At 28.7% G+C, this 23,984-nt stretch overlaps 1 long non-coding RNA gene across 1 annotated transcript; it reads left to right on the forward strand.

Moving 5' to 3' along the window:
• LOC145613133 (uncharacterized) lies at positions 1 to 1,290 on the forward strand. The gene is made up of 3 exons (XR_014106873.1): positions 1 to 244; positions 430 to 463; positions 1,085 to 1,290. It is a non-coding gene; the product is annotated as an uncharacterized LOC145613133 (long non-coding RNA).
• The last annotated feature ends 22,694 nt before the right edge of the window (positions 1,291 to 23,984 follow it).

Genomic DNA, 23,984 nt, shown 5'->3' on the forward strand with positions numbered 1-23,984 from the left:
CCCAATGGCCGCTTCATCTTCATCAGCAAACCCACAAATAATTCCACACTCTTCCTCTTCAACTTCCCCTCTTCAATTCCCACAAATTAAATTCCTTTAATCATGTTGTTGGTTATAAATTCTGAACATAATACTGATGTATGTTAATGTTTTTTTAGTATTTATTCACTCATCTATCATTGCAATATTAATTCTATATAACATAGTACTTCCATCATCAACTTCACATGCAGATTCACATTTGGTGAGTGACTATCATCTTGTGCTTTTTTTTTAATAATTATTATTATTACGGAGTATTATTCTTATTTTTGTAGATTTTATATTTAAATTTTCACTGAAATTGAAACAAAATTTAAACATGCATGAATTTTTGTTAATTGAAACCCCCAATTGTCAAAATTGGAAAATTGTTGTTTGCTTTTGTAGAGAGCTTGATGCAAATTGAAGGTGGTTGCTACAGGTGAAGATGCTTGACTAATTAATCTCATACTACGTATTTGGTTTAAGCTTTAACATTTTTAGGAATTGAAATTGTATAGGTATTTTAACAGTTTTGTTGTTACATTAGGTAATCTGTATCTGGATTGTTTGTTCTCTGTTTAATGGGTTTGTTTTCTTTGTATTAAGGGAGACAATAACACATCACCATATGGTCTTTTATGAGGTTTGTCAAATTACTTTGATTTTTAACAAAAGTTGAAAAATTAGATAAATTTAGATAATGTTGGCTCCACTCCCTTCAAAGACAATGTGGGATTACTAGATATAGAGAATATTTATCACAGAGCATATCTATGTATATTGGTCTTAATAAGTGTGCTAATTTGCAAATGCTCATTCTTCCCGCATTTCATTTTCTTGATTTCAAAAGTGAAATCCAACGTACTTATTATTTTACTAATCACCAAAAACCATTTTTTAGTCTATTTACGGCTAGCAAACCCACTAAACCAGCTTGCTACTAAAGTCTTCTTAGTGCTAATTGTGTATTCTACCTTCTAGACAATAATATCTAATTGATAAACAAGGCCCAAAGAAAATAAGCCTACATTCTAATACTCAAATTTTAATCCATTTACAGGAATGATGAGTCAATCCCGAAAATACAACTACTTGAAGACAAAGAAAATCTACATGAGGCAAATTCCACGGCATACAAAATGGAGGAGACAAAATATGAAGACATGACGGGAAAATGTGGATGCTATCTCATTGGGTCATTCCAAAACTATCCTATGTAAACATGGTTACTTAAACATATATTCAATAATATTTTGCTATCTAACTTCCTAATTATTGATTGCTTACCAATCCGTTGAATGCCAACTTCAACATATTATAATGCAAAGTAACAAATAAAAACAAAAAAAGAAACAAAAAAAAACCTAAACCTAAATGCGTTAAAAGTTAATTGTTCCTCGCAAAATAACTCACGACCAAAAACCCCCAATGTCTCCATTCTATTTCATGATTAAATAAACTACATGCACAAAGAAAAATACACCAATAACAAGCCCGTACATTGTACGGGCCAAAAGACTAGTTATTTACTTATAAGCATACTCTTTTATACGACGTAATGTTATAAACATTTTTATATAAATCATTAAATCCTACCAAGTACGTAACGTAACTATAAAAGAGGATAGAAAGGGGTATTTGTGTAATTATAAAAATTATTTATATATACAACGCCAGGGCACCCAAAGAGGGTGAGCCATATTATTATTTCACAAAATTTAATGGGTTAAGCGGTCCAAAAAAGTCAAAATTTTAGCTATGTATTATAATCTATCATACTTTATACATATTATAGCTAGCAATAACTCATATTTGATCAAACACTACACTCAGCTCTATGGATGGTCGTAAGGAAAAACAAATATGGAGTAGAAAGCTATTTAATTAGTGTAGGCTCAGATAATCAAGAGAATGAACTTAGAAAAAGAAGGAAAAAAAAAAAGTGATGCAAATAATTAAATATAGGAGTATTAATTTATTACTTGTATTATTTATGATTATAAAAACAGTGATTTTCTTTCTTTTTTTTTTTTTTTAAAATGTAGAAGTATAAACTTGAATGTTATTGTAGTGTTTAGTTCCGTATGAATAAGTACACAAGTTTCTTTTTTTTTTTAAAAAAAAAAGTACACAAGTTTCTCAGTTTTGGTAGGTTTTTCTGATTTTATCCCTATCACCCTCAATCCCATCGGTAACAAGGAGATCAAGGCAATATAATTAAATAATTTATTTATATTGACTTTTTTTGTTCAATAAGATTAGGATTGATCTTTTTATATTCTATAAATTTGAAGCATGCATATGACGGTTATATTGAGCACACACGGTATCACGGTATCACCTCATTTCTTACTATAGATCACTCGTAATCACATAAAAGTCACCATTTTAAATCTTTCTTACCATACAACTGTCTTATGAAAAATAACAAGTATTTTATTTTTTTTACTTTGTTAAATTAATTATAAAGTAGTGATACGATGTAGTCTACATTAAAACATACACAGATCAATACTGTTAAACCGTAACTTAAATTAATAATAAAACTATTATTATATATACTACGGAGGACAGAGTTAATGGCACACAACGTTATGTTGTCTAGGAAATGAATAATAATAAGATGAGACAATAATATTAACCCAAAGTTGATAAAATGATTTCAAATAATAAAAGAGGGAATAATAGAAACGAACATTACAGCTGGTGAAGAAAGCAACAGTTAAGAAATAAATGGGTAACTAGGAAAGTAATAGTAGTATGAATATTAATAATAATAATAATGATTTCGAAAGAGTATGAAATTAATTGTAATTAGTTGGTCATATCTGGCTAGCGCCGTAGCATTGCATGTGAACGTGCTTTCATGTAGGGAACGTAACATGTACCCATCTCTATGAAATTATATACTAAACTAGTACTATATACTATATGCTAGATTAATTATTTACGAAAGAAGGTGATAGAATGATAGTATGTACTTCTATTTTTAGCACCACTTAATTGTTGAAGATTTTTCTTTTCTACTTTTGGAGTGGGTTTGGTGAATCCATTGAGAAAGCTACATTGAGATATATCGTACCGTTTTATTTGATCAAAGCCACGGCGTTTCATCGGAAATCAAATAATTTTCATTGCACTGCATTAATGTCCGATACTCATATGTAATTTCTTTTGATGTTATACTTATACATGTGAATTTTTACACAATGCTCTTAAATATGTTTTTATTGCATTTTAAAAGAATTTTATGGTGAGTCTATGTTTTCGAAAGTTAATATTTCTCTTTTTAACTGAGGGCCTATTCTGATTTACTGAACTGAAATGAATTGTTTATGAGAGAAGAAAATTAAGAGCTGAACTAAACTGAACTAAAATTAAGTTAAGAGTTTTCAAATAAAAAAAAAAAAAAAATTAAGTTGAAGAGATCAGGCCCTGAGTTAAATAATCATACACTATTTTTTTAATTCTTCACAGAGTACAAACTCAATTCCTTCCCATGCCAACACCTCTGAAGGTAAAAAAAAACTTTTATTTTAACTTATATATATGTAAAAAAAAACTTTTATTTTAACTTATAAAAAGTCATTATTACACAATTTATTTATATACAACCAAACAATATTATTACAAAAAGTTGTTGCATTTATGTCAATGTACAATACTTTTATATATAATATTCTTCTATATATTCTAATGAATGAAATAAATATATGATGATGGTCCAATTTATATTAATTGTGTGACAAATGTGCCCATATTAAAAATATTTTATGGGGCGAATGGAGTATTATATCATTAGTAAATTTGATAAAAATATGATTAATATTAACTATAAGCTTAAGTTCGTTTTCAGTCATATATGCCACAGAGACAACACAAGAGTTTAACTAATAACATACCCAGAAATACTTGCGTGGACCTGGTCCACAATAATATTGTTGTAGACCCGACGTTTATACACATGCAACTGACATTATATTGAACATAGTGACCCTTATTTTTAACATAGTAACCTTATTTTTAACATAGTAACCTTTATTAAAAGTTGTATAACGACGTTTAATACTATTGTGAACTTGAAGTACGACATTATGATCCTAATTTTAACATAGTGACCTTTATTATTTATATTGACCTTATAAAATTTTTTATAAAAAAATTAACCTCTTATAGCCTATATATTACCAAAATGACTTTTATTTTCAACATAGTGACCTTCATTTTATTATAGTGACTTTTTTTTTATTAATAAACCAACCATAGTTTCTCTAATGTTAGTGGTCCACAATAAATTAGTGTGAACCAGGTCCATTTAAGAATTTGTATAACATACCACTAATTTGAGAATGTATAAAAATATGTCAAACGAACACATCAATCATTCATCATTTGCAACAAATTCTAAATCTTTTTTTTTAATTATCTAAATGATACTCTATACATTAGGATTTAATTGAATTGTGCATATCATAGATGAAGCTGGTGAGTAAATGAATATATCTATTGTAATTTATAATAATGAAACTTTTATCCTATTTCCCAAGATAACATCAATTAATCCCAAAATTTGCTATTTTAAATACGAAGTATATTTTTATTAATATCCATTACCAACATATATAAGAGCGATGATACCTACAGAAACACTTGCGTGGACCTGGTCCACAATGCAACTGACATTATATTAAACATAGTGACCCTTATTTTTAACATAGTAACCTTTTTTTTTTAACATAGTAATCTTTATTAAAACTTATATAACGTTTAATATTATTGTTAACTTGAAGTACGGCGTTATGACCCTAATTTTAACATAGTTACGTTTATTATTTATATTGACCTAATAAAATTTTTCATTAAAAAAAATTAACCTCTTATAGCCTATATATTATCAAAATGACTTTTATTTTAAACATAGTGACTTATATTTAATTATAGTGACTTTTTTTTTTATTAATAAAGAACCATAGTTTCTCTAATGTTATTGGTCCACAATAAATTAGTGTGAACCAGGTCTATTTAAGAGTTTGTGTGATACCTAATGAAAAAAAAATTATGGATAAAACACAAGTTTGGAGATAGGGTTGCATAATCATTGATATTCCAATTAAATGATACTTTCCTTGCACTATGTTGAATCCCATTGTAGCCCACTTATGAGTGTCCCACATTGGAGAAAGAGGAGAGAAGGTTTCACTTTATAAGGCGAAGGAGTACATCCTACTATTGCCAATTGATTTTAGTATGGAAGCTCCAAAGCCTTGTTTGTGGACCTAACTCTCCTCCTCCTTGTTTGGGTTGCCCAGGCCTATTTTAACTTTGTTTCGAAATTTAACACACTATTACACTCAATTTTTTTCTAGGTTTTGACAATATATATATATATATATATATATATATATATATATATATATATATATATATATATATATATATATATATATATATATATATATATATATATATATATATATATATATATATATATATGAAGTATATTAATTACTGATATTTGGTAAACCAAAAAAGCAATGAGGTTACCCAATAATGCAAACACGAAGTTACTGATAAGGATAATGACCTTACATAAAAGAAATTACTATTAATCGATCATTATTCGATTTTTTAAAAATTTATACATTGAGGCGCATTATTGATGCTAATTTATACTGTATTAGTACTATTTAGCCTGTAAATTAGGTCATGGTAAGAGTCTTAATCAAGGTAAGAAGTCATAATCACTTATTCATTCATATGCATTAAATTATGTGGGGTTATCTATCCCCACTTAATTAGATGGGAAAACTAAGGTTAAGTCAAAATAATAATAATATTATTGTCAAAATAATAATAATATTATTATTATCATTATTATTTCTACCCTCCTTATTGAGGTTATTGTGGGTTCCATATCAAACAATCAATTTTGTAATTATACGACAGCATATATAACTTCTCTTCAAGTTGAAGTAAAGGGATAATAACTTACTCCATTAATTTTACATCAAAATAACAATATTATTTTCTTTGAAGAAACATCAAAATAACAATAATAAATGAATAAAATTGATATTTAACTATTTTTAGAAACAAAATAAATAATTAATTAATTAGTTGGTGGTGAAGTGATAGGAAATTTTGGTTTGAAGTTATAATTTTTATGACAGATAAAATCCAGGGTTAATACACATGGATGACCACATGATGCAAGTAAACACTCACATGCTAACCATGTTACTAAGTAAACCTTTTGTCTCTCACGTAACTTTTTTTCTATTTTTCAGACAGCTTCAATTAGTGCCACATGGTCGCACTAAATATTTTTTAAATCTCCATTTTCTTTTTAACTTACTTTTTTCAGTTTTTTAAATATTTTTTTGTTAGACATGTTCATTTTTTTTTACCTATAAATTATTTTTGTTTAGGTATTTAACTATCAAGGATTACTTTTTTTGCAAGTTACTAGAAGAGTAAATCCTTTTTTTTTTCTTTTTTTTTTTTTTTTGACATTACTTGCATACTACCTCTACTTTTTTTTTTTTTTTAATTTTTTTTAAAAATCTTTTTACATATGGTACCAATATCAATCAAAGCAATGATGAGAGATTAAAATGAAGTAAAGGGATAATTTTAATTATATTAAAATGAGTCTCTTACTTTAAATTTTTGAAAACATGAGTCTATTATTTTTTTAAACTAAATTAATTATTTAGAAATACTCAGTATTAGTTTTATTTTAATATAATTATGGGAGATTGTAATATAAGTAGATTGTGTGGTGAAGTTAGCATAAAATAGAAATCCTCTTAATTTTATTTTTTTTAAAAGCACGATTTAATGAAAAGTAAAAAATTTAGGGGGAGTAAATTATTACCCATATTTTGCTATTGTACTTTATTTAATAACGTTATACTTTATTTTTATTTTCAATTATCTACTTTATTTGACCCTATCTAATTGACACATTTAACTTTCATCACACTCATCTTGTGAAAATTTGCCGTTAAATTAAAATAATTTAATTTTATGATTACCGTTGTTTAAATTAGAATTAAAATAAAATAATATAAAAATTCTAGAACACCCTTCTTTTGCTTTGATGGGTCCACATGATGGCAATAGGTATATATGTTTTGCTTTTCTTGTGCCATCTTATCAATACTAATAATATAATTAATTAATTTAATCATAAAATCAAAATTTTAATCAAAAAAGGGAGGTATATATAATAAGTTCATAATTGTTAATGAGAAAAATATATTGGAAGCCGCAATTCGGATGTTAAAATATGATGATTCTCACGTCCTTGTTGTCACCCTTTTTAACCTTCCTTTGCTTTCATTGGATTATGCTGACTAAAAAGTATTGTCAATTTGGAAGGAGGAAAACATGTTTGAGTTGCTTCTTTATACTTTAGTTTTATAAAAATAAAATAAAAGCCTTACTTTTTTTTTCCCTCTCAAAAAATTGTGAAAATAATTGGCAAAAGTGGTCTATGTCGTCGCAGAGCACGAAGCTCTAGCGTTTACACTAGATCAAATTACTCGTCCAAAAAATTGGGGTTGTGCGATAAGCTCAAAACTCTTTTAATGTAATTGTTACGTGGCTAACACTTATAGATAAAGAGAGAATGTAAAAGGTAAATCTTGTCTAAAATTGGGATCAATAAATTAGAGGTGTCAATTCAAGACTTTAAAGCAGTTTAGGTTGACCCGTGTAGTGGATTGATACTTATCAAGTCGAGTTTGATGCAACTAGCAAAATTGGTCCTATCTCTATTATGTCGTGTCTTGGATCGAGCGATGAACAACTCTAAGTTCGATTAAGTCATATTCTGGTCATGTTATGTTGGATTCGGATTAATCTAGTCTAGGTTGTGAACGGATTTGGTAGGCTTTAGGTCAGATTAATAACTTTTAAATTCATACCACCTTGCGATTCAAACTTCATTACTAACTTTGAAAATTAAACAAAGGGAAAGGTAAGAGATAATAAACATAGAGGGCTTCAATGTTAGCAATTAGCAAGAGAAACTAGGAATATTAAATTAAATCAAATCGATCTTGCCAAATGCCTTTTTGCTTTTTGTACAAGAGTAGAATGTAGGCACATAAAAAAAATTAAATTAGTTCAGTGGATCATATTAGCGGTTGTAAGCAAAATTATTAAATTTGCATTTATTTTGACTCTTTTTTTTAAAGATTCAAAATTTGTGTTCATAGAGAGATAAGATTAAGATTAATATTTCAAGGTTTCAAATTAAATCATTTACAAACACCATAAAAGGGAACAAAATGTAAAATTTGTCATCACTACCATCTATATACTACGATATTTCTTGAAATGAATGAATCTAAACTGAATTGAAACGTAGAAAGGAAACTAGCTAAGTTGAACTAAATCGAAATATAAGTACAATAATAGAATATGGACTTTGTAATAGTAATATCACATATATTACTCTTAGTATTTGGACAACTTGATTGAAGTGAAGAAGTATAGATGAGCATGATTTTATACAATCCAACTAACATCTGATCTACAGAGATTTTGTGATCAAATTCACTATATTTAATATATTATATCATATTTTACATCAAGTTGACTAGCATATCATCCAACTAAATTAATGTTAATCTTAGGATATCTACACAAATAATATTAGATGTGTAGCTTCCCTACGATTAATATTAATTATTGGCTGATATGCTATAACGATTATTTGTTTCTTATTAATGCACATATCTTAGTAAATAATAAAATATTGATTAATTTTGACAAACTTTAGATAAGGGCTCAAAGAAAAGAGACAAATGGACTTTGATAGAAAGCAAGTATGATCAAACTATATTATAGTACCTTTAGATAAGCTCGTATTATAATAATTAATATAATACTTATTATAACAAATGGGGGAGAGACAAGGGAGATAAGCTTAGCCCTCCACTATCAAAGCTCAAAGACAACAATATTTCTACCTAAACTAACCTAAGACAAGTCTAGGGTAAGTAGAGGATCGAATTCACAGGCAATGGGTAAAGAACACCGAGATTATCAAACGGTTGCAATCTAGTTCGGTCACAAATTGAGGGTTTTGATTAGATAACTACTATGGAGACAAACACTAGGGGGAAATGGGAATCGACGCCAACCAAACCAATGGATCAAAATAATAGGCAAGCATGAACACAAATTGGGTGATAGAAATGACACTCAACATTGCCTTCTTTCGAAGCCACAACACTAAGCATTCCTAAACCAAACTCAACTAACAAGATAGGTCAACCAAGTCTTAACAATGGGAAGTAGACTACTAACTCGGGTTTCTCTTTCGATCGGTCCAAGAAAGCATTAAGGCACAAGCAATTGGGATTTCTCACCTAATTGTTGCAACTAAGACTACTACATTATTCAAACAAGGAACCGTAATCAAGAGGAATTTAGCATAATCATATAAGAAAAGGCTCACAACTAGACTCAATCTCTCAATGCAAGCATAGAAGTGAATACATGAGAAATAAGTGGCCATCCAATTACACATTCAATTAACCAAATCTTTAACAATCAATCATCAACCCAAAATGAACATGCAAGCACAAACATCAATCAACCCATGGCTTGGTTGGGTCTTCACCCCACCCTTAGCTAATTAGCTACTCACAAATCATGGTGAAAAATAATCTAGCAATTAAATCTAGGGTTAACATGATTTCAATTAAACTAGGATAGAGATTAAACAAGGATGGTTGAACATGCAAGAACAACTAACAAAGATTAAGCAAGAACTAAGATTAATCAAAGATAAAATCAGAAAATTAAATAACAAAGGAGAGAGAAAGATCGATATTACTAATTGATGCTTCAAGATTGAGAATAATTGTTGATGGAATTGATAGAACAAACTTCAAATGATTCTTACAATGACTGAGTTTTGAGGAAAACTAAACTAATTAAAGAGGGTTTAGAGAAACTAAGGGCCTAAGAAAACTAAAGGGAATTAAGAGAGAAGAAGATCCGTACAAATGAGCCCCCAAAATCTATTTATAACCCCCAATTACATAGTAAACTCCGCAATAGAAAGCTCGCAGGACCTATCGAGCGCGGGCTCTCCAAGGCCTGGAGAGGCCGCTCCTAAGACTGGAGAGGCTGCTCCATGCCTTAGAGAAGCCGCTCCAAACTGGGGAAAGTTGGGGCAGAATGCTCCGTAGCAGGGTGGAGAGGGCTCTCCAAAAAGGTGGAGAGGCCGCTCCTCAGGTTGAGAGGTCGCTCCCCTATGTTGGAGAGGCCTCTCCTTGCGAAATTTCTTGAATCTACCAAGGGAGGTTGGAACTTTTCCATCAAGGTGGACACCCCGCGTCAAGATCAGAAGAGGTCGCTCCTCCTTATTTTCTCACTTTGCAACAATTTGGTAGGAACTTTTGGTGGAGCTTGGAGAGGCCTCTCCAAGGACCAGGAGAGGCCGAGCCTAGGGAGAGGCCGCGCCACACTATAAAGAGGCCTCTCCACTGCACATCTCTCTTTCTTCTTGACTTAGCTCGTTTGCCTTGGCTTCTTTCCATCATCTTCTTGCTTCTAACCTTGGTTCATCATCCATGGGCTTCAATTGATCGTCTTTGGACCTAAAATCTCAACAAAAACACTAACAACCCGTGAAGCATAGGATCGGATACACAAAAAATTGCATAAAAATAGAGTGAATAATGAACTACAGCATCAATTCCTCACATATTCAACGTTAAAAACCACTCTATAATCATACAAAATAGCATGCTATCAAACCCACTTGATTTATAAACTAAAAGGTTTATGCTTAATAAGTTTTTAATGTGAGACAAACAATACTTACATACACTTGCACTTAACAATCTCCTCCTCAACCACATGTGACTGATGTGAGCCTATACACTCCCCCTTGAATGGATGGAATCACCCCTAGACCCTATAGAGCCTAACTTTTAAGACAAGGTTACAATCACATATGGCCTCATGGCATAAGGTCTAACATAGACGATGCCTATCATATAGTGCGATCAAATTTACCTCGGATACCAGTTTGGTATAACAAATGGGGCTAGAGAGAAGGAAGAGAAGCTCAAAAGCCCACGTACTACTAAAGCCCAAAGCGAGGTTCAACTTACAAGATAAATTGGTAAAGATTTTTTTTTATTTTTATTTGTAAGTTTAATCAATATCGTATTTGGCTTAAAGAGTATCCAGAGATACATGAGTCCATTTGTAAAGATATTGCAACTTTCATGAAGTAATAATATGCCGAGCTTTTTTTTTAAAAAAAAAAAAATTATTACCATACATTACAAATCCAATCAAAATAATTATTCGTTAAGCAAATTTTAACAAATGTTAAATATAATCAAAGGAAAATTGTTGGAAATAATTTCGACAATTGCTGAGCCTCACAAGATAGGCCCATCTACAAAAATTGGGTCATTTCTAGATTATCAAAAGGAGGCCGCATGTAACCATCCCAAGTAAGGTAGTTTAGTTTAATCTAGATCAAATAAGGAAATATTGCTCTAAGATAAATCATATTACAACTTTCAAAAAAAAAAAAAAAAAAAAAAAAAAAAAAAAAAAAAAAAAAAATCATATTACAACTAGTCTACTAGATCAGAATCCTCAGATCGCCTGTAAATAAATTTTACACAAAAAATATATCATATTTTCTTAATTCTTTAACTTGGCTACTTAGTACGAAGTACACTATAATCTTTACTCAAATTGGTAACAAATTGTCAACTTCCATACACAACATCAAACAAACCTGATGAATTCAATTCTAGAACCAAATAAGTATCAAAGTTAGTCACAATATCAATGCATATCAAAAGCAATCACGATTAAGTTCAACTTTGAAAACTTTATGTCCCATATAATTTAACAAGTAACAGAATTCAACTCTGAAACTCTGCCTTATAACATGTAACAAAGCTTAACTTTTCTAAATGTGTGCGCCTTATAATATGTAACAGCACCAGTAATTATTACGTGAATATCATAAAGAGCTTGAAAAAAAAAACTACCAAATACTTATCTAAAGCAATGTGTGCGCCATATGACAAAACCAATTCAACTCCGAAGATTCGCCTCATAACAAGTAACAAAGTTCAACTTTTTATAACTGGGTGCACCTTATATAAATCACGAGGGGATTATGCAAGAACAGTAATTATTACAAGAAGACATAAAGAGCTTGGGGGACGGAAAAACTAACAATACGTGTCATACCAATCACATTTAAGTTCAATTTTATAAACAATATGCACCTTATAACGCGGAGTTCAACCCTGAAAATGCGCCTTATAATAAGTAACAATGTTCAACTTTTGTAACTGTGTGAGCCATATAATAAGTAACAGAGAGATTACTATAGCAGTAATTACTATGTAAACACCATAAAGAGATTGGAAAATGACTACCAAGAAATATCAAAACTTTCAAAAGCAATAATCACAATTAACTTCAACTTAAAAAAAAAAAAAATTTAAAAAAAACAAACAAACAAACAAACTTGTGTGCCATATAACAAGTAAAAATATTTAATTACGAAAATATGCCATTGCATATAACAAGTAACAAACCTCAACTTTTATAATTGTGTGCCTTATAATAAGTAACAATGGCTTATAAAAGGGTTTAGGAGAATAACTACCAATACATAGGAAAATCTATTGCAATAAAATTCAACTTTGAATATGAGTGATATATAACAAGTAACAGAATTCAATTCCAAAAATGCGCCCTATAGTAAGTAACAAAGTTCAGCTTTTATAATTGTTTGCGCCTTTTAATAAGTAAAGTTCAAGAATTATGTGCGCCATACCTTGTAACAAGTAACAGAGTTCAACTTCAGAAAAAGCGTGTATGTCTTATAACAAGTAATAAAATTCAAATATTAGAAACTATGTGCATCATATGATAAGTAACACCAGGATTATTATTATTATTATTATTATTATTATTATTATTATTATTATTATTATTATTATTATTATTTATTATTATTATTATTTTTATTTTTATTATTATTATTATTATTATTATTATTATTATTATAACAGTAATTATTACGGAAAGACCATAAAGGGGTTAAGGATAAAAATTGAGGTAGATTTAAGGGTATGGGGGGAAAAGTCACAACCCTTAACACATTATCTTCACAGCATGTGCCAGGCTTTCATGGTCTGTAATGTAATGCAATGTAATGTAACAACTTGGGTTTACAAAGGTGATTGGGTCCCACCATTTGGTTGGTTGTAACAGCGGAAATGATCTGTTTTGTGAGGCATATATCGTGAGGCAATAAGCCCACTTTTTATCTTTTTATCTTCACTATCTCTACTTGTATCTATTTTTTTCATTTTTTATTTTTTCATTTTTTAATTTTAATTTTATTATTTTATGGTAGATGTCAAAATATATATTGTTATATCATAAAGTTTTTTTAAGAGGGAGAAAATGGAATAAATATGTAGGAAGTAAGGTGCACGTTGTGGTTACCTTACCTTAGCTACTTAGTTTAGCCACCCTTAATTACTTATTAATTTTTATGATTCTTTACCTCACAATGATGCCACTATTCAATTAATACATTCCCTTCTTTCCTATATCAAGAAATGGAATAAAGATTCCTTATTAGTTACTATTCTTAAACAACCCTAATATAGTATTTTTGAACAAATAAAAATGTTCCATTTGTTCAAAATAATATACAATCACATATCTCTATTTGATAAGTCAATTATTGAGAAATTTGGTGTCCATCTAAAATGTTAAATTGTCCTTACTTTTTATATGTGCTCTTTGAAATGAGTATCGTATATGTTAACTATGAAATTTGAAGCACACATCACATACATTATTCAAATCAAACTCAAATCATATTGCACTACTGAAAAAATATAGCACTCACTTTGTTCAAAATTAATAATGATGTATTATATTGTGAGTACATTTTAATAAGAAAACTATTATTAACTAAATTCTAGTGAAATCCATTGTACAATTAAGAATGACTTAGATCTTTTTCTCCTATAGATGTAATCTAATGATCAATGATCTTTTAATTTTTTGGGTAGAAGCGAAGAGATAAAGATAATAAGCTTATAAAAACCAAAAAATATAAATTTCCTCTACATAATTAATACTAGGAAAATTAGCTCATTTTTGTGTGTACTAAGTGTACCTTGTAAATAAGTTAATGTAATAATTTTTTTTTTATTTTTATTTTTGCGACCGTGCATATTACTATATTAGAGTTATCAATTTTATCTATCTCAAATCAATAATTGTAGAATAACTCAAACATTAAAACGTTAACTTCAACAACGAAATGAGTAACTTATGAAACAGTCGGCGTAATAATAAAATAAAAAATAGAGAGCCCCAAGTGCACATGAAATTAAAAGCGTCTTACAAGGTATACTAGACATGTACATGTTGTACTTGTTGCAATTAGAGGGAGGGTATTTTTAACTTTTTGAGGTTGCCAAAATTATGCGACAAGTAAAACATGGAGCTTCTCAAAGGCATAAAAGTTGTGATCCCAACAACAAATCATCAGATTCCCAGCCCGATTTAATAAATTAATTTACTAATAATTCTTTCCTTGTTGTTGTTCCCTGACAACAAATTATGCCATTTTATTTTATTACTATTAATTATAAAAACGTATAATATACATACTTCTGTAAGATCTCAGAAGTACTGATTTTTCTCTGATGTAAATTAATTGATTAATTACAAGATTAATTTAATGCAACTTTTTTTTTTAAAAAAAATATCTTTAATTAATTTCTAAGTCTTTATTTAATTTAATAACCTAATGGTAGATTTTTCCACACATTAAGACAATTAATTTGATTAGCATATCAGTGGTTGTTACTGATTCTTTTAATTTTCTATTCTTCTAACATGGATAGGTGTTGTTACAATATAGCTCTAGTTAGTTCATAATTAGTCTGCTCCTAATCTCCTAGTTATAAAAAAGAATATTTTACTTTCTACTAATACATTGAACTTCTCTAAACAATTCTATGGTATTGTATTATAGAGTAGCTTAGAATTCTATAATGTTACCTTGTTTTGCTTATGAGCCGTAATTTGTTTGAGCTTGTTGTCACATTGCTGGCTTAAACTGTATGATAAATCTAGTCAGAGTAGGAGGGAATACTATTGTAGAAGTAGATTGTATTTATATTTAAATTTGCAAAAATGGATACTATTAATTAGCGTGATTATATAAATTAATGGTTATTAATTTTTTGTAAGCAAAATTGATTAAAATAAAACTAAATAATTAAAAGCTTAAAAAATCAATTATACATTGAATAGTATGCAATTTCACATCTCAATAATATGATACTTGTACATTTGTACAAAATTATTAGTTTAATATCGTATCAAAAATAAATTGTTAGTTTAGTATATTCTATACATCACTTGAGAAGATTCATCAATTTGGAACAGTATACAATGTGAAATTATGTGTACATTAAAGTCTTAAACGTGTGTAAGAAATTAATTACGAGTCCTATTCAATCAATAAAATTCATAAGGGCTGGAAAAATGTAGTTCTATTATTTACCGCCGTTAAAAAAAATTAACAAAAAATAGTTTTGTTTGATTAATAGTGTATATTTTAAGACAACTTTGTTTAATTTAATATATGTGCTAAAATAATATTCCATCTGGCAAACTAAGAGGTCAGTCTCATATTAACAAGTTGACATTTGACAATGATGTATGCTATAATTTCCTATTAGCTAACCCATTATACATGCAAACCACAGACACGGGGGAACAACTCATACATCGCAAATATTATTTTTTCGTAGACTACATCTTACTTTTATCTATATCGTAAATACACAATTCTAATTTTCGTCCATTTTAAAAAGTTAATACTTAATAGTTAAATTTGTATCTACCTGTTGTAATTGAGGATTCACCACGATTCTTGTAAAGTAGTGTTTGTGTTAGATTGAAACCCTAATATAAAAACACGACGTAAATTGTTTTGACAAGAGAGTAATTTATTTATTAACTTAAGTAAAATAATTAAAGAGTTTAACTTAAAAGATAAAATTAAAGGACAATGGGGTGCAAGTGCACTAAAAATGGAACAATAATATTACAATAGAATAAAATGGAAGTACTGCTACACAGACTGTTACTAATGTTTTTTTACCCACATGCATGATAATTGAGCCATGTGACGCTATGCTTTTCTCTCCATCTTTTTTTTTTTTTTTTTTTTCTTTTTTTTATTTTAACCCCCTAAAGTTGTATCACCGTTATTTTTTAATTTAATTTAATACGTGTAGTACAAAACTTAAAACATACGAAGTATACAAGTAGCAATATTATTATATCTAATGTAAAAACTAAGATTTACTTTATTTTCTAGTGGTAAAAATGTTTCTCATGCACTTAAGTGGTTAAGTTCATAATATTCATGATTTATTAAGGGTACTTTAATTTGGGAGTAAATTTCTTTACACGTGACTTGATTACTTCCCAGTTCCAACCTTTAACCTAAGCCGTGATCTCATGAAACAAGAAGCTAAGCAAGCTCAATGGTTGTTCATAAATTACTAAGGTGTCGCTTGGTTCGCATAGGTTAATCAAAATGGAATCAACAAAGGTAAAGAAATAGAATGTAATGAAAATACTTCAAATTTAGTATGTTGTTTGTTTTAAAAACAAATAGAAACAAACCGGCAGTCGCACCACCGCACCTCCACCACACAACAACCTATCTCCTTCATTTCCCACCTTTTCAGCCATCGCCCTACCACCCCACCATTCGCCGCACCAACTCCACCACTCGCCGATGTTCGCTGACTCTCCTCGCCCCCGTAAAACTCTCCCCGTAAGGCCCGTTCTCTTCACCTTATTTTTGCTGAACTAAAATTATTTTTACTGAATTGAAATTATTTTCGCTATACTTAAAATATATTTACTGAACTGAAATTATTTTTACTGATTTTATATTATATTTCTTCTTTTGGTTTACTGATTTTTACTGAACTGAAATTAATTTTACTGAACTGAAATTAATTTTACTGAATTTTTTTTTTAAGGTGAAGAGAACAGGGCCTAAGTCCCTAGAAACCACTTCTCTCCCCGTCAAACCGTCGTCCGCCCATCCCCCAACTGTAAAACCCTAGCGTCTTTGGTTTCGAGGGCGGGGGATGGGCGGACAGCGATTTTACGGGGCTGAGGGAAGTTTTCCGGGGAAAGGGGAGAGTATTACGGGGGCGGGGAGAGTTGGCGAACATCGGCAAGTGGTGGAGTTGGTGTGGCGAATGGTGGGGTGGCTGGGCGATGGCTGAAAAGGTGGGAAATGAAGGAGATAGGTTGTTGTGTGGTGATGCGACTGCCGCGTTTTACAGGGCTTGGGGAAGTTTTCTAGGGGAAGGGGAGAGTATTAGGGGGGGGGGGAGGCGGCGAACAGCGGCGAGTGGAATTGCAACGTGACGACAAGCTTTTTCGGTGGTGTGGGTAGGCAGGAAGTTGATGGTATGGTGGTGTGATGGTGGGTCTGGTGGCTAAAGAATGGGAATGGTTATCTTGGGGGGTGGGGAATCAACTTGGAATGATTTTGGGTAATGAAGAGGGTAAAGGGAATGGAAAAAATTCTTAACAAACAACAACTAACAAAGGAAATTAGGGAAGTTGATTCCCTTTCCCTTTGATAAATACCTTAAACTAAATGACCCCTAAAAGTAATGTAGCTTAATTATCCTAGCTAATAAAATTTGTTATATAAAGTAGTATATAGTTCCATATTTATCTTAGTGAAGAGCTATTTAATTAGTCATAGAATTTATCTTAATTAATGTATGTTACCTTAGACATATGGTATAAATTGAACTGACTACGCGATTGTTAAAAAAAATAAAAAACAATGAAAAAAGAAAATACTTCTTCCATACTTTTTAAATTGATAAATTCTATGTTCACCATTATTTATAAATTTTACTTTGATTATTTTTTTTAATTGATAAATACCGTAATAACATAGCCTATTTCCATATTACAATTTCCTGTAATATTTTTTTTTATTTATTAATTATGAAAAAATTTAAGTTGATAGACATTTAGGCATTGCATGATAAAAGAAATTGTACTGTATCAAAAAATTTAAAAAAAAAAAAAACAAAGAATAACTACGTATGAGTAATTTTCAACAGACAATCTACGTACCATGATTTCCATTAGTTAAGAGAGAGAGAGAATTGACAGCAAATCACTGTTCATTTAGTCATCCTATATAAATGGGGAAAGTCGACATAAAACAACTGAGCAAATTTACTGTTTTTTTTCCCCTTTTGTTTCGTGTTACAACAAGCAAATACTTTTGTCATTTTTTTATCTTACACATATAAATTGTGACTACTCACCTTACCTATTTTCTTACCTCGTTCCCAATTTCTAGATCCATGACATCATTTCAAAACTAACTTCATACATGAGATTTTATTTCTTTTTAGAAATTACTATCAATATATCTATTATAATCATATCAATAAATGATTTTTGAAATCCCACGTAATTTGTCCCCACCCCAAATATTTTTACAATGCTAACCAAGAGTAAATTTATTACTAAAACTCGTATTATTATTTTATTTTGAAAGGATTATTATTATTATTATTATTATTATTATTATTATTTGATTTATTTATTATTATTATAATATATCAAAAAACCTACAAATTTAATCAATTTACAAGAAATTAGTGGGGAGCCGAGTTACAATCTGGGCCCCCACCCCTCTAGCTATAGCGAACCCGATCCTACTGAAGGTGTGAGCAGCTGTAAAAATGATGATACGGGGATTTCTATCATTTATTATTATTATTATTATTATTATTATTATTATTATTATTAAATGGTTAGAGAAAAGAGTTTTTTTTTTCCCTTTAAGCTAGTGGAAAATGTTTCAAGCATTTTGAAAAATATTATTATAAAATAAAGAGAAATTTTGTGAATATTTAGGGCCTGTTCTCATTGACAAAACTTGGCTGAACTGAACTGAGCTAAACTGAAATGAATATTTTATAAGAGAAGGAAATTAAGAGCTGAAATGAATTGAACTGAATTTCAACGTATGAGAACAAGCCCTTAGTACTTGTACTTAGAAAAATACTTTATAACATATATGTAAATAAATAGTATTCCGTAATTGTGTGTTTCTAAAAGAAAATACTACTCCGTAGTAGATTATGGTCCTCACACTATATGATTTTCATAAAATACGGGTTAAAATACAATAATGGAAACATTAGTCATTATTTAGGTACACCATGTATCTATACTTGTAGCCTTGTAGCTTTTAGACAGCAAGAAGTAGGCCCTGTTCAGCTCACCTTAAAAAAATAATATTATGTAAAAATAAGTTCAGTTTAGTAAAAATAATTGTCGTTTAGAAAAATTAATTTATATTCAGTAAAAATCAGTATTCTAAAGAAGAAAAATTATTTTAATTCAACAAAATTAATTTTAGTTCAGTATATTAATTTAAGTTCAGTAAAAACAATTTCAGTTCAGCAAAATAATGTGAAATGAACAGGACCGTAGTAGTAATAAATCTAATAATTACAAAATGTGAAAATAATTTTCTTAATTTTGGAAGCAAGAAAGGTAAATTGAATAGATAGAAAATGAATTTTGGTCAATTCAACAATCGTTTACTTTCCAAGTTCAACCTTTACTTCTCCGCCGCTATTATAAAACCTCTAATTTCCTGTTTTGCCCTTTCGTGAATTTTTTATGTATTCACAAAAATGACCAAACTGCCCCCAATTAGCCCTTGTAGTATTACGTTACATGGGGGTTAATTAAATTAAATAAGTGCACCTAATCATAAATCTGGTGTATATATGAACCTTTATTTTTTGCTGCATTCATTGTCTACTATTGATTGATGAAGGCCCACTTTTTTGCTGCATTATTTATTTGTTGGCCCCTTCAATTATAGTTTAACGGGCATTCTAAAATTCTTTTCCAGATGATTATGCTTATACGCAACTTAATTTTTGACCCCTTACTACTATTACTACTTTTCTTTTATTATTTTTGACAATGATAGTATTCCCATTTCATTTCACCATTGATTAATTAATAATTTTGACGTAGTTTTCTCATAATTTACATGGATGTTAGCTAGTTTAGTAATCGACAAATTATTTTATGTAGTAATCTATAAGTGGTGCCTAGCCAAAACAGTTGTTAATTTCATCTATATCTTTGCCTTTTGTTACTTTCTGTTTACTCTTTAGATATTTACTTTAAATCTGATTTTCTCATGAAATGTAATGATCAAAATTGACTCTTATTTTCAATAATTGGATGCATTTTTGTAGCTACTAGTTAACACTCAGAATCATTGTTCGTAAGTTATTCTCTCAAATTATTGAATTTTATTAAGTCATATCTTAAGTAATTGATTCTTTGAAATTTCATGTTGCATGTATATCAGTATATAATTATTGATGATTAAATATATGTATGCTTGATCGTTATTTAGTGGGTCGTCATTTACCTATGGCTCAATTTGGGTCGGTAATTACTAAATACAATTTGTAATAATTTTTACTAACAGCTTATCACACATTATTTCTACATTTACCAATTAAAGTTATACCAATTACCCCCTTTGTGTTTTAATAAGTCTTGAAATTATATAGCAGATATGTGAACTCGTGTAGCTGATCATATCACATTGAATGTGGTAAATTAAAATGTGGTATATGATCAAAGGACGGAAAGATTAAAAAAACAAGTGTAAATAGATCAAGAGGGAGAGTCCGTAAGAGTTAAACACAACCATATGTTATAAAAATAAAAAAAATAATAAAAAAAAAAATAAAAACCTCAACTCTTTTATGTTAGTACGCCTTAAATATTGAAATTTATGTCATTGTACTTTTACGGTTTTACATATTAATTGTATATTTTCAATTATTCATAAACTATTGTTGGAGCATCTAGTTGAAAAAGAATAATGAAGAATAATGATAAATCTGAATTCGTACTAACATATGTAATAATCTGTCTGAGTGTACGTTTTCTACCTATTTATGTACGAGTATATATTTATCTCTGAAAACTACCACTAAATGAAAAATGAATAAATAAAAATAGGTTAAATAAAATGTAGCAGTAATAATTAATATAGTACGAACAAAATGATTGCGCACTCTTTACTGATACATTCGTGGGAGTCATGTGTCGTCTCAACTCTCAACTTACATCCATGATTCAATGATTCATATATACACAATTTACTACTTACCTTAATTTTTTCGCATCACATAAATTTGTCTTACTAATGTCAAACAAGAAACATTTATTATACTCACTATACATATAATCCAATTATTCATAGAAGATTAGTGAAAAAAAAAAAAGTAAATTTGAAAATAGTAACATTTTTCATTAAAATATATACTTGTTCAAATATTTTTTTTTTAGTTGTATTTTCACTTGTGAAATTTTGGGTGTAATATTGTAATTAAAATATCTTAAATTTAATAATTACAATAATTTCATGCAAGGGTTAACAAGGACAACTCAAGTTAAGTTTGTAGTTAAAATAAGTTCAATTAATTTTTGTTCAATTTTTATAAATCAAACAATGGTTCATATTACTACGCATGAGTAAAATTTTTATGGATGAAATGTGCTATCTATATTTTTAAAATTTACGAAATTTTCATCATAAAAAAAAAAAAAAAAATTTACGACAAAATTATATGCCAATCAATTTTACATTGTCTGCAGTAGTAGTGTTTGATTCATTAAATTTTTAATATTAATGAGAAAAATTGCTAAGAATTTATGGATAAATATTTCAAAAATGAAGAATTTACGGTTTTTTTTATTTTTTTTATTTTGAAATTATTTCATCTAACATTAGGGATTCACCTGAATTAGATTTAATACAAAAACATTGTCAGAAGCAGAATTTTACTAGCATTACATATTGATCATAACCATTATTATATTTGTTTTTATAAGTATTTTTTTTTTTTTTTTTAAAAAAAAAGTCTATCGTAATCATTCTTCCAACAAAAAGTTTATTAAAATAGTGGTAAGTATTTGAAGTACATGAATGTTAGATCCGGGAAAAGAGGTATCATGCTTGTTCATTACTGTCACATACTACATTTTTTTCACCAAAAAATAACATACTACATTTTTTTTGGCATACTTTACAGATAAGAAACCCGTCAATATTTAAAATTAACTTCTTGACATATTGAGTGAATGTGGTTAGCTTGTGCTTCAATTACATCAGTATCATGCAAGGCTGTATGGGAGGGATCAAAGTGCAAAAATAAAATTACTAGTATCGACTAACTTATTAAAGGTGTGCTGTAATCACCTGATTTTCGCTTAGCTTATTAAAACTTACTAAAGCCTATATTGATAATTTTATTTTAGCTGTATATATCGAACTTGAATAGTTCTTGTTAATTTATCTCATTTATTTTTTATAAATTTATTAATGATATTAATTTATCTGCATTTGTTTTTATCTAAAATAAGCGAATATAAGGTCAAAAATTCGATCAGACAAATACTAATTTAAGTTATGTCAATTCAAGTGAATGTATTTTAAGATAATAGTGACATAATCCCAGCCACTCAATTATAATTAAGGCTCCATTTTAATTTCGCTAAAATATCTTTTATAACAATTGTCTCCTTCCTATTCCCTCTATTAACTTTAATTTAATAAGACATGCATGTTTGAAAATAAGCCATAGTGTATATCTAGCTATTTTCAATATAATTTAAAAGTAGTAGTTTACTTGACTTTTATTTTCCAATAATGAATTAAAGTGTTAAAACTATTGAAGAAGTAATTTTATGGTGCTCTTCTATTTTGTACTAGTTTAACTAAATATGTTGAATCTTAGTTGTTTTATGGAGTAAATATTAATTTATTTTCGGTGTAATTATTTTAGGATTATATTTAATTGTCATATATAGAAAATAAACTGAATGTAAGTGCTTCACTATTTATCATCAGAGTGCACCTAATGTTAGTCCTATGTTTTTATTAATAGTAGTTATTTTTGCTTGAAAAATCAACCAAGACCTATTAAGTAATGAAAACAATCATTTAAAAAAAAAATAAAAAAAAAAACCAAAGAACAAAAAACAAATTAAAATAAAAAAAAATGTGTATTATTATTTACAGGCATGCATGACAATATTAGATGTTGATTAGTGTTATCAATGTTTGATTTATATTTACTATTTTCACTTTAATCCAATTAAGGGCACATACATCATTTCCTTCTTATAAATTCATGTTTAATTTCTTATGATTTCTACAAAAATATAATTTTTATTTGTAAAAACAAAATAACATGTATACTAACTTTTTTTAACCCATGTAGGATAAAGGTCACTAGTCACTATAAAAGCATTGAAAGATAGAAATAATGCATATCTTTATGATGCAACAATATGATAGCAATCTGATTATTAAAAAGAGAAGAAAATAAAAACAAATAAAAAGTAAAAGACACAATAACATAGTGATGTAAAGAAAAATGCACCGAGTCATTGCAATTGGCAAGAATATAATTTATATTTTCTTTATACTGTCATAATAAACAGAATCATATACGAAGTATATGAATACAAGCTTTTATTTTTTTTAATTAATAGAATCAAATATTTCATTCGTTTTCTTTCGGTTGTAATGTTTTGGAAATTTACACTACTCACGTATCTTCAATTCAATAACCTATTTATTTATATGTTGGGCATAAAATAGTCATGTGATACCTTAGTTTGTTAAAATCACTTCGATTTATATTTTCAAAATGTCAAATTCTTATATTTTTTACTTATCTATAATTTGTGTTATGGAGGGTTAAATTTATACATTAATAGGTGTGAAAGTAAACACG

The sequence above is a fragment of the Chenopodium album genome, chromosome 25 (genome assembly GCF_948465745.1).
Source record: "Chenopodium album chromosome 25, dcCheAlbu1.1, whole genome shotgun sequence".
NCBI lineage: Eukaryota > Viridiplantae > Streptophyta > Magnoliopsida > Caryophyllales > Amaranthaceae > Chenopodium > Chenopodium album.